Source organism: Taudactylus pleione, unplaced genomic scaffold (genome assembly GCF_031769625.1).
Source record: "Taudactylus pleione unplaced genomic scaffold, aTauple2 ptg000619l, whole genome shotgun sequence".
NCBI lineage: Eukaryota > Metazoa > Chordata > Amphibia > Anura > Myobatrachidae > Taudactylus > Taudactylus pleione.
In genome coordinates, this window is record NW_028285021.1 from 496,575 (window position 1) to 509,816 (window position 13,242).

At 34.5% G+C, this 13,242-nt stretch overlaps 6 non-coding genes across 6 annotated transcripts; all 6 read left to right on the forward strand.

Moving 5' to 3' along the window:
• The first annotated feature begins 286 nt into the window (after positions 1-286).
• On the forward strand, positions 287-368 carry TRNAS-GCU (transfer RNA serine (anticodon GCU)). Its single transcript has one exon. It is a non-coding gene; the product is annotated as a tRNA-Ser (tRNA).
• A 3,247-nt stretch (positions 369-3,615) lies between these two features.
• TRNAS-GCU (transfer RNA serine (anticodon GCU)) lies at positions 3,616-3,697 on the forward strand. Its single transcript has one exon. It is a non-coding gene; the product is annotated as a tRNA-Ser (tRNA).
• A 1,583-nt stretch (positions 3,698-5,280) lies between these two features.
• TRNAS-GCU (transfer RNA serine (anticodon GCU)) lies at positions 5,281-5,362 on the forward strand. Its single transcript has one exon. It is a non-coding gene; the product is annotated as a tRNA-Ser (tRNA).
• A 1,583-nt stretch (positions 5,363-6,945) lies between these two features.
• TRNAS-GCU (transfer RNA serine (anticodon GCU)) lies at positions 6,946-7,027 on the forward strand. Its single transcript has one exon. It is a non-coding gene; the product is annotated as a tRNA-Ser (tRNA).
• Positions 7,028-8,610: 1,583 nt separating this feature from the next.
• TRNAS-GCU (transfer RNA serine (anticodon GCU)) lies at positions 8,611-8,692 on the forward strand. Its single transcript has one exon. It is a non-coding gene; the product is annotated as a tRNA-Ser (tRNA).
• Positions 8,693-10,274: 1,582 nt separating this feature from the next.
• Positions 10,275-10,356, forward strand: TRNAS-GCU (transfer RNA serine (anticodon GCU)). Its single transcript has one exon. It is a non-coding gene; the product is annotated as a tRNA-Ser (tRNA).
• Positions 10,357-13,242: the final 2,886 nt, after the last annotated feature.

Consider the following 13,242-nt stretch of genomic DNA (forward strand, 5'->3'; position numbering starts at 1 on the left):
TTTAAGGAAAATCTACCATTACTGTTATAGTAGAAGTCATGTCATTGGCCTAATGTGTATGTTATGATTTTTTGTCATTTGTAATGGATCAACATGATGGTGTAGTAGTTCACAAATATAGGTTATGTCTAAAGTAAAATAAATGTTCTTTAAGCAAAGGCTCACTTGAAAGGGGACATGCTAACAAGCCTGTGATATTGATTAGAACACAACCAATAATGTATAAAGAATTGATTGAAAACAAGACAAGTGGTGTTAGAAAACCCATCTTTGTTTGTGCCAGAAAGACGAGGTGGCCGAGTGGTTAAGGCGATGGACTGCTAATCCATTGTGCTCCGCACGCATGGGTTCAAATCCCATCCTCGTCGGTTTGGAGTTGTTTGCTTGGAAATGGAATTTTTGAAAATAATGCTTCATAAGTGAAGCCAACACTCAAATGTCAAAAATAAACTAATTCAATTAAGAAATCTACATCAAAGAACAATGCTTTTCATTAAAGACATACATAGCACACATTTAGTGAAATCTACCATTACTGTTATAGTAGAAGTGATGTCATTGGCCAGATCTGTAAGTTATGATTTTTTGTCATTTGTGCTGGATCAACATGATGGTGTAGTAGTTCACAAATATAGGTTACGTTTAAAGTAAAATAAATGTTCTTTAAGCAAAAGCTCACTTGAAAGTGGACTTGCTGACAAGCCAGTGATATTGCTGAGAACACAACCTACGATGTATAAAGAATTGATTTAAAATATGACAACTGGTGTTAGAAAACCCTTCTTTATTTGTGCCAGAAAGATGAGGTGGCCGAGTGGTTAAGGCGATGGACTTCACTTCACTTCACTTTACTTATGAAGCATTATTTGTAAAAATTCCTTTTCCAAGCAAACAATTCCAAACCAACGAGGATTGGATTTGAACCCATGCGTGCAGAGCACAATCCATTGTGCTCTGCATTCATGGGTTCCAATCCCATCCTCGTCGGTTTGGAATTGTTTGCTTGGAAATGGAATTTTTGCAAATAATGCTTCATAAGTGAAGCTGACACTCAAATGTCAAAAATAAACTATTTAAATTAAGAAATCTACTTCAATGAACAATGCTTTTCATTAAAGACATACATAGAACACATTTAGTGAAAATCTACCATTACTGTTATAGTAGAAGTCGTAGAAGTCATGTCATTTAGTGAAAATCTAAGCCAAATGTGTGTGTTATGATTTTTTGTCGTTTGTGATGGATCAACATGATGGTGTAGTAGTTCACAAATATAGGTTACGTTTAAAGTAAAATAAATGTTCTTTAAGCAAAGGCTCACTTGAAAGAGGACTTGCTAACAAGCCTGTGATATTGCTGAGAACACAACCAACAATGTATAAAGAAATGATTTAAAATATGACAAGTGGTGTCAGACAACTCATCTTTATTTATGCCAGAAAGACGAGGTGGCCGAGTGGTTAAGGCGATGGACTGCTAATCCATTGTGTTCTGCACGCATGGGTTCAAATCTTGTCGGTTTGGAATTTTTTCCTTGGAAATGGAATTTTGCAAATAATGCTTCATAAGTGAAGCTGACACTCAAATGTCAAAAATAAACTAATTCAATTAAGAAATCTACGTCAATGAACAATGCTTTTCATTAAAGACATACATAGAACACATTTAAGGAAAATCTACCATTACTGTTATAGTAGAAGTCATGTCATTGGCCAAATGTGTATGTTATGATTTTTTGTCGTTTGTGATGGATCAACATGATGGTGTATTAGTTCACAAATATAGGTTATGTCTAAAGTAAAATAAATGTTCTTTAAGCTAAGGCTCACTTGAAAGGGGACATGCTAACAAGCCTGTGATATTGATGAGAACACAACCAACAATGTATAAAGAAATGATTTAAAATATGACAAGTGGTGTCAGACAACTCATCTTTATTTGTGCCAGAAAGATGAGGTGGACGAGTGGTTAAGGCGATGGACTGCTAATCCATTGTGCTCTGCACGCATGGGTTCAAATCCCATCCTCGTCGGTTTGGAGTTGTTTGCTTGGAAATGGAATTTTTGCAAATAATGCTTCATAAGTGAAGCTAACACTCAAATGTCAAAAATAAACTAATTCAATTAAGAAATCTACTTCAATGAACAATGCTTTTCATTAAAGACATACATAGAACACATTTAGTGAAAATCTACCATTACTGTTATAGTAGAAGTCATGTCATTGGCCAAATGTGTATGTTATGATTTTTTGTCATTTGTGATGGATCAACAAGATGGTGTAGTAGTTCACAAATATAGTTTATGTCTAAAGTAAAATAAATGTTCTTTAAGCAAAGGCTCACTTGAAAGTGGACGTGCTAACAAGCCTGTGATATTGATGAGAACACAACCAATAATGTATAAAGAATTGATTTAAAACAAGACAAGTGGTGTCAGAAAATCCTTCTTTATTTGTGAAGGAAAGATGAGGTGGCCGAGTGGTTAAGGCGATTGACTTCACTTCACTTCACTTTACTTATGAAGCATTATTTGTAAAAATTCCTTTTCCAAGCAAACAATTCCAAACCGACGAGGATTGGATTTGAACCCATGCGTGCAGAGCACAATCCATTGTGCTCTGCATTCATGGGTTCCAATCCCATCCTCGTCGGTTTGGAATTGTTTGTTTGGAAATGGAATTTTTGCAAATAATGCTTCATAAGTGAAGCTGACACTCAAATGTCAAAAATAAACTATTTCAATTAAGAAATCTACTTCAATGAACAATGCTTTTCATTAAATACATACATAGAACACATTTAGTGAAAATCTACCATTACTGTTATAGTAGAAGTCGTAGAAGTCATGTCATTTAGTGAAAATCTAAGCCAAATGTGTGAGTTATGATTTTTTGTCGTTTGTGATGGATCAACATGATGGTGTAGTAGTTCACAAATATAGGTTACGTTTAAAGTAAAATAAATGTTCTTTAAGCAAAGGCTCACTTGAAAGAGGACTTGCTAACAAGCCTGTGATATTGCTGAGAACACAACCAACAATGTATAAAGAAATGATTTAAAATATGACAAGTGGTGTCAGACAACTCATCTTTATTTGTGCCAGAAAGATGAGGTGGACGAGTGGTTAAGGCGATGGACTGCTAATCCATTGTGTTCTGCACGCATGGGTTCAAATCTTGTTGGTTTGGAATTTTATCCTTGGAAATGGAATTTTGCAAATAATGCTTCTTAAGTGAAGCTGACACTCAAATGTCAAAAATAAACTAATTCAATTAAGAAATCTACATCAATGAACAATGCTTTTCAGTAAAGACATACATAGAACACATTTAAGGAAAATCTACCATTACTGTTATAGTAGAAGTCATGTCATTGGCCAAATGTGTATGTTATGATTTTTTGTCGTTTGTGATGGATCAACATGATGGTGTAGTAGTTCACAAATATAGGTTATGTCTAAAGTAAAATAAATGTTCTTTAAACAAAGGCTCACTTGAAAGGGGACATGCTAACAAGCCTGTGATATTGATGAGAACACAACCAATAATGTATAAAGAATTGATTTAAAACAAGACAAGTGGTGTTAGAAAACCCTTCTTTATTTGTGCCAGAAAGACGAGGTGGCCGAGAGGTTAAGGCGATGGACTGCTAATCCATTGTGCTCTGCACGCATGGGTTCAAATCCCATCCTCGTCGGTTTGGAGTTGTTTGCTTGGAAATTGAATTTTTGCAAATAATGCTTCATAAGTGAAGCTAACACTCAAATGTCAAAAATAAACTAATTCAATTAAGAAATCTACTTCAATGAACAATGCTTTTCATTAAAGACATACATAGAACACATTTAGTGAAAATCTACCATTACTGTTATAGTAGAAGTCATGTCATTGGCCAAATGTGTATGTTATGATTTTTTGTCATTTGTGATGGATCAACAAGATGGTGTAGTAGTTCACAAATATAGTTTATGTCTAAAGTAAAATAAATGTTCTTTAAGCAAAGGCTCACTTGAAAGTGGACGTGCTAACAAGCCTGTGATATTGATGAGAACACAACCAATAATGTATAAAGAATTGATTTAAAACAAGACAAGTGGTGTCAGAAAATCCTTCTTTATTTGTGCCAGAAAGATGAGGTGGCCGAGTGGTTAAGGCGATTGACTTCACTTCACTTCACTTTACTTATGAAGCATTATTTGTAAAAATTCCTTTTCCAAGCAAACAATTCCAAACCGACGAGGATTGGATTTGAACCCATGCGTGCAGAGCACAATCCATTGTGCTCTGCATTCATGGGTTCCAATCCCATCCTCGTCGGTTTGGAATTGTTTGCTTGGAAATGGAATTTTTGCAAATAATGCTTCATAAGTGAAGCTGACACTCAAATGTCAAAAATAAACTATTTCAATTAAGAAATCTACTTCAATGAACAATGCTTTTCATTAAATACATACATAGAACACATTTAGTGAAAATCTACCATTACTGTTATAGTAGAAGTCGTAGAAGTCATGTAATTTAGTGAAAATCTAAGCCAAATGTGTGTGTTATGATTTTTTGTCGTTTGTGATGGATCAACATGATGGTGTAGTAGTTCACAAATATAGGTTACGTTTAAAGTAAAATAAATGTTCTTTAAGCAAAGGCTCACTTGAAAGAGGACTTGCTAACAAGCCTGTGATATTGCTGAGAACACAACCAACAATGTATAAAGAAATGATTTAAAATATGACAAGTGGTGTCAGACAACTCATCTTTATTTGTGCCAGAAAGATGAGGTGGAAGAGTGGTTAAGGCGATGGACTGCTAATCCATTGTGTTCTGCACGCATGGGTTCAAATCTTGTTGGTCTGGAATTTTTTCCTTGGAAATGGAATTTTGCAAATAATGCTTCATAAGTGAAGCTGACACTCAAATGTCAAAAATAAACTAATTCAATTAAGAAATCTACATCAATGAACAATACTTTTCATTAAAGACATACATAGAACACATTTAAGGAAAATCTACCATTACTGTTATAGTAGAAGTCATGTCATTGGCCAAATGTGTATGTTATCATTTATTGTCGTTTGTGATGGATCAACATGATGGTGTAGTAGTTCACAAATATAGGTTATGTCTAAAGTAAAATAAATGTTCTTTAAACAAAGGCTCACTTGAAAGGGGACATGCTAACAAGCCTGTGATATTGATGAGAACACAACCAATAATGTATAAAGAATTGATTTAAAACAAGACAAGTGGGGTTAGAAAACCCTTCTTTATTTGTGCCAGAAAGACGAGGTAGCCGAGTGGTTAAGGCAATGGACTGCTAATCCATTGTGCTCTGCACGCATGGGTTCAAATCCCATCCTCGTCGGTTTGGAGTTGTTTGCTTGGAAATGGAATTTTTGCAAATAATGCTTCATAAGTGAAGCTAACACTCAAATGTCAAAAATAAACTAATTCAATTAAGAAATCTACTTCAATGAACAATGCTTTTCATTAAAGACATACATAGAACACATTTAGTGAAAATCTACCATTACTGTTATAGTAGAAGTCATGTCATTGGCCAAATGTGTATGTTATGATTTTTTGTCGTTTGTGATGGATCAACAAGATGGTGTAGTAGTTCACAAATATAGTTTATGTCTAAAGTAAAATAAATGTTCTTTAAGCAAAGGCTCACTTGAAAGTGGACATGCTAACAAGCCTGTGATATTGATGAGAACACAACCAATAATGTATAAAGAATTGATTTAAAACAAGACAAGTGGTGTCAGAAAATCCTTCTTTATTTGTGCCAGAAAGATGAGGTGGCCGAGTGGTTAAGGCGATTGACTTCACTTCACTTCACTTTACTTATGAAGCATTATTTGTAAAAATTCCTTTTCCAAGCAAACAATTCCAAACCGACGAGGATTGGATTTGAACCCATGCGTTCAGAGCACAATCCATTGTGCTCTGCATTCATGGGTTCCAATCCCATCCTCGTCGGTTTGGAATTGTTTGCTTGGAAATGGAATTTTTGCAAATAATGCTTCATAAGTGAAGCTGACACTCAAATGTCAAAAATAAACTATTTCAATTAAGAAATCTACTTCAATGAACAATGCTTTTCATTAAAGACATACATAGAACACATTTAGTGAAAATCTACCATTACTGTTATAGTAGAAGTCGTAGAAGTCATGTCATTTAGTGAAAATCTAAGCCAAATGTGTGTGTTATGATTTTTTGTCGTTTGTGATGGATCAACATGATGGTGTAGTAGTTCACAAATATAGGTTACGTTTAAAGTAAAATAAATGTTCTTTAAGCAAAGGCTCACTTGAAAGAGGACTTGCTAACAAGCCTGTGATATTGCTGAGAACACAACCAACAATGTATAAAGAAATGATTTAAAATATGACAAGTGGTGTCAGACAACTCATCTTTATTTGTGCCAGAAAGATGAGGTGGAAGAGTGGTTAAGGCGATGGACTGCTAATCCATTGTGTTCTGCACGCATGGGTTCAAATCTTGTTGGTTTGGAATTTTTTCCTTGGAAATGGAATTTTGCAAATAATGCTTCATAAGTGAAGCTGACACTCAAATGTCAAAAATAAACTAATTCAATTAAGAAATCTACATCAATGAACAATACTTTTCATTAAAGACATACATAGAACACATTTAAGGAAAATCTACCATTACTGTTATAGTAGAAGTCATGTCATTGGCCAAATGTGTATGTTATGATTTTTTGTCGTTTGTGATGGATCAACATGATGGTGTAGTAGTTCACAAATATAGGTTATGTCTAAAGTAAAATAAATGTTCTTTAAACAAAGGCTCACTTGAAAGGGGACATGCTAACAAGCCTGTGATATTGATGAGAACACAACCAATAATGTATAAAGAATTGATTTAAAACAAGACAAGTGGTGTTAGAAAACCCTTCTTTATTTGTGCCAGAAAGACGAGGTGGCCGAGAGGTTAAGGCGATGGACTGCTAATCCATTGTGCTCTGCACGCATGGGTTCAAATCCCATCCTCGTCGGTTTGGAGTTGTTTGCTTGGAAATTGAATTTTTGCAAATAATGCTTCATAAGTGAAGCTAACACTCAAATGTCAAAAATAAACTAATTCAATTAAGAAATCTACTTCAATGAACAATGCTTTTCATTAAAGACATACATAGAACACATTTAGTGAAAATCTACCATTACTGTTATAGTAGAAGTCATGTCATTGGCCAAATGTGTATGTTATGATTTTTTGTCATTTGTGATGGATCAACAAGATGGTGTAGTAGTTCACAAATATAGTTTATGTCTAAAGTAAAATAAATGTTCTTTAAGCAAAGGCTCACTTGAAAGTGGACGTGCTAACAAGCCTGTGATATTGATGAGAACACAACCAATAATGTATAAAGAATTGATTTAAAACAAGACAAGTGGTGTCAGAAAATCCTTCTTTATTTGTGCCAGAAAGATGAGGTGGCCGAGTGGTTAAGGCGATTGACTTCACTTCACTTCACTTTACTTATGAAGCATTATTTGTAAAAATTCCTTTTCCAAGCAAACAATTCCAAACCGACGAGGATTGGATTTGAACCCATGCGTGCAGAGCACAATCCATTGTGCTCTGCATTCATGGGTTCCAATCCCATCCTCGTCGGTTTGGAATTGTTTGCTTGGAAATGGAATTTTTGCAAATAATGCTTCATAAGTGAAGCTGACACTCAAATGTCAAAAATAAACTATTTCAATTAAGAAATCTACTTCAATGAACAATGCTTTTCATTAAATACATACATAGAACACATTTAGTGAAAATCTACCATTACTGTTATAGTAGAAGTCGTAGAAGTCATGTAATTTAGTGAAAATCTAAGCCAAATGTGTGTGTTATGATTTTTTGTCGTTTGTGATGGATCAACATGATGGTGTAGTAGTTCACAAATATAGGTTACGTTTAAAGTAAAATAAATGTTCTTTAAGCAAAGGCTCACTTGAAAGAGGACTTGCTAACAAGCCTGTGATATTGCTGAGAACACAACCAACAATGTATAAAGAAATGATTTAAAATATTACAAGTGGTGTCAGACAACTCATCTTTATTTGTGCCAGAAAGATGAGGTGGAAGAGTGGTTAAGGCGATGGACTGCTAATCCATTGTGTTCTGCACGCATGGGTTCAAATCTTGTTGGTCTGGAATTTTTTCCTTGGAAATGGAATTTTGCAAATAATGCTTCATAAGTGAAGCTGACACTCAAATGTCAAAAATAAACTAATTCAATTAAGAAATCTACATCAATGAACAATACTTTTCATTAAAGACATACATAGAACACATTTAAGGAAAATCTACCATTACTGTTATAGTAGAAGTCATGTCATTGGCCAAATGTGTATGTTATCATTTATTGTCGTTTGTGATGGATCAACATGATGGTGTAGTAGTTCACAAATATAGGTTATGTCTAAAGTAAAATAAATGTTCTTTAAACAAAGGCTCACTTGAAAGGGGACATGCTAACAAGCCTGTGATATTGATGAGAACACAACCAATAATGTATAAAGAATTGATTTAAAACAAGACAAGTGGGGTTAGAAAACCCTTCTTTATTTGTGCCAGAAAGACGAGGTAGCCGAGTGGTTAAGGCAATGGACTGCTAATCCATTGTGCTCTGCACGCATGGGTTCAAATCCCATCCTCGTCGGTTTGGAGTTGTTTGCTTGGAAATGGAATTTTTGCAAATAATGCTTCATAAGTGAAGCTAACACTCAAATGTCAAAAATAAACTAATTCAATTAAGAAATCTACTTCAATGAACAATGCTTTTCATTAAAGACATACATAGAACACATTTAGTGAAAATCTACCATTACTGTTATAGTAGAAGTCATGTCATTGGCCAAATGTGTATGTTATGATTTTTTGTCGTTTGTGATGGATCAACAAGATGGTGTAGTAGTTCACAAATATAGTTTATGTCTAAAGTAAAATAAATGTTCTTTAAGCAAAGGCTCACTTGAAAGTGGACATGCTAACAAGCCTGTGATATTGATGAGAACACAACCAATAATGTATAAAGAATTGATTTAAAACAAGACAAGTGGTGTCAGAAAATCCTTCTTTATTTGTGCCAGAAAGATGAGGTGGCCGAGTGGTTAAGGCGATTGACTTCACTTCACTTCACTTTACTTATGAAGCATTATTTGTAAAAATTCCTTTTCCAAGCAAACAATTCCAAACCGACGAGGATTGGATTTGAACCCATGCGTTCAGAGCACAATCCATTGTGCTCTGCATTCATGGGTTCCAATCCCATCCTCGTCGGTTTGGAATTGTTTGCTTGGAAATGGAATTTTTGCAAATAATGCTTCATAAGTGAAGCTGACACTCAAATGTCAAAAATAAACTATTTCAATTAAGAAATCTACTTCAATGAACAATGCTTTTCATTAAAGACATACATAGAACACATTTAGTGAAAATCTACCATTACTGTTATAGTAGAAGTCGTAGAAGTCATGTCATTTAGTGAAAATCTAAGCCAAATGTGTGTGTTATGATTTTTTGTCGTTTGTGATGGATCAACATGATGGTGTAGTAGTTCACAAATATAGGTTACGTTTAAAGTAAAATAAATGTTCTTTAAGCAAAGGCTCACTTGAAAGAGGACTTGCTAACAAGCCTGTGATATTGCTGAGAACACAACCAACAATGTATAAAGAAATGATTTAAAATATGACAAGTGGTGTCAGACAACTCATCTTTATTTGTGCCAGAAAGATGAGGTGGAAGAGTGGTTAAGGCGATGGACTGCTAATCCATTGTGTTCTGCACGCATGGGTTCAAATCTTGTTGGTTTGGAATTTTTCCTTGGAAATGGAATTTTGCAAATAATGCTTCATAAGTGAAGCTGACACTCAAATGTCAAAAATAAACTAATTCAATTAAGAAATCTACATCAATGAACAATACTTTTCATTAAAGACATACATAGAACACATTTAAGGAAAATCTACCATTACTGTTATAGTAGAAGTCATGTCATTGGCCAAATGTGTATGTTATCATTTTTTGTCGTTTGTGATGGATCAACATGATGGTGTAGTAGTTCACAAATATAGGTTATGTCTAAAGTAAAATAAATGTTCTTTAAACAAAGGCTCACTTGAAAGGGGACATGCTAACAAGCCTGTGATATTGATGAGAACACAACCAATAATGTATAAAGAATTGATTTAAAACAAGACAAGTGGGGTTAGAAAACCCTTCTTTATTTGTGCCAGAAAGACGAGGTAGCCGAGTGGTTAAGGCAATGGACTGCTAATCCATTGTGCTCTGCACGCATGGGTTCAAATCCCATCCTCGTCGGTTTGGAGTTGTTTGCTTGGAAATGGAATTTTTGCAAATAATGCTTCATAAGTGAAGCTAACACTCAAATGTCAAAAATAAACTAATTCAATTAAGAAATCTACTTCAATGAACAATGCTTTTCATTAAAGACATACATAGAACACATTTAGTGAAAATCTACCATTACTGTTATAGTAGAAGTCATGTCATTGGCCAAATGTGTATGTTATGATTTTTTGTCGTTTGTGATGGATCAACAAGATGGTGTAGTAGTTCACAAATATAGTTTATGTCTAAAGTAAAATAAATGTTCTTTAAGCAAAGGCTCACTTGAAAGTGGACATGCTAACAAGCCTGTGATATTGATGAGAACACAACCAATAATGTATAAAGAATTGATTTAAAACAAGACAAGTGGTGTCAGAAAATCCTTCTTTATTTGTGCCAGAAAGATGAGGTGGCCGAGTGGTTAAGGCGATTGACTTCACTTCACTTCACTTTACTTATGAAGCATTATTTGTAAAAATTCCTTTTCCAAGCAAACAATTCCAAACCGACGAGGATTGGATTTGAACCCATGCGTTCAGAGCACAATCCATTGTGCTCTGCATTCATGGGTTCCAATCCCATCCTCGTCGGTTTGGAATTGTTTGCTTGGAAATGGAATTTTTGCAAATAATGCTTCATAAGTGAAGCTGACACTCAAATGTCAAAAATAAACTATTTCAATTAAGAAATCTACTTCAATGAACAATGCTTTTCATTAAAGACATACATAGAACACATTTAGTGAAAATCTACCATTACTGTTATAGTAGAAGTCGTAGAAGTCATGTCATTTAGTGAAAATCTAAGCCAAATGTGTGTGTTATGATTTTTTGTCGTTTGTGATGGATCAACATGATGGTGTAGTAGTTCACAAATATAGGTTACGTTTAAAGTAAAATAAATGTTCTTTAAGCAAAGGATCACTTGAAAGAGGACTTGCTAACAAGCCTGTGATATTGCTGAGAACACAACCAACAATGTATAAAGAAATGATTTAAAATATGACAAGTGGTGTCAGACAACTCATCTTTATTTGTGCCAGAAAGACGAGGTGGCCGAGTGGTTAAGGCGATGGACTGCTAATCCATTGTGTTCTGCACGCATGGATTCAAATCTTGTCGGTTTGGAATTTTTTCCTTGGAAATGGAATTTTGCAAATAATGCTTCATAAGTGAAGCTGACACTCAAATGTCAAAAATAAACTAATTCAATTAAGAAATCTACGTCAATGAACAATGCTTTTCATTAAAGACATACATAGAACACATTTAAGGAAAATCTACCATTACTGTTATAGTAGAAGTCATGTCATTGGCCAAATGTGTATGTTATGATTATTTGTCGTTTGTGATGGATCAACATGATGGTGTAGTAGTTCACAAATATAGGTTATGTCTAAAGTAAAATAAATGTTCTTTAAGCAAACGCTCACTTGAAAGCGGACATGCTAACAAGCCTGTGATATTGATGAGAACACAACCAATAATGTATAAAGAATTGATTTAAAACAAGACAAGTGGTGTTAGAAAACCCTTCTTTACTTGTGCCAGAAAGACGAGGTGGCCGAGAGGTTAAGGTGATGGACTGCTAATCTATTGTGCTCTGCACGCATGGGTTCAAATCCCATCTTCGTCGGTTTGGACTTGTTTGCTTGGAAATGGAATTTTTGCAAATAATGCTTCATAAGTGAAGCTAACACTCAAATGTCAAAAATAAACTAATTCAATTAAGAAATCTACTTCAATGAACAATGCTTTTCATTAAAGACATACATAGAACACATTTAGTGAAAATCTACCATTACTGTTATAGTAGAAGTCATGTCATTGGCCAAATGTGTATGTTATAATTTTTTGTCATTTGTGATGGATCAACAAGATGGTGTAGTAGTTCACAAATATAGTTTATGTCTAAAGTAAAATAAATGTTCTTTAAGCAAAGGCTCACTTGAAAGTGGACATGCTAACAAGCCTGTGATATTGATGAGAACACAACCAATAATGTATAAAGAATTGATTTAAAACAAGACAAGTGGTGTCAGAAAATCCTTCTTTATTTGTGCCAGAAAGATGAGGTGGCCGAGTGGTTAAGGCGATTGACTTCACTTCACTTCACTTTACTTATGAAGCATTATTTGTAAAAATTCCTTTTCCAAGCAAACAATTCCAAACCGACGAGGATTGGATTTGAACCCATGCGTGCAGAGCACAATCCATTGTGCTCTGCATTCATGGGTTCCATTCCCATCCTCGTCGGTTTGGAATTGTTTGCTTGGAAATGGAATTTTTGCAAATAATGCTTCATAAGTGAAGCTGACACTCAAATGTCAAAAATAAACTATTTCAATTAAGAAATCTACTTCAATGAACAATGCTTTTCATTAAAGACATACATAGAACACATTTAGTGAAAATCTACCATTACTGTTATAGTAGAAGTCGTAGAAGTCATGTCATTTAGTGAAAATCTAAGCCAAATGTGTGTGTTATGATTTTTTGTCGTTTGTGATGGATCAACATGATGGTGTAGTAGTTCACAAATATAGGTTACGTTTAAAGTAAAATAAATGTTCTTTAAGCAAAGGATCACTTGAAAGAGGACTTGCTAAAAAGCCTGTGATATTGCTGAGAACACAACCAACAATGTATAAAGAAATGATTTAAAATATGACAAGTGGTGTCAGACAACTCATCTTTATTTGTGCCAGAAAGACGAGGTGGCCGAGTGGTTAAGGCGATGGACTGCTAATCCATTGTGTTCTGCACGCATGGGTTCAAATCTTGTCGGTTTGGAATTTTTTCCTTGGAAATGGAATTTTGCAAATAATGCTTCATAAGTGAAGCTGACACTCAAATG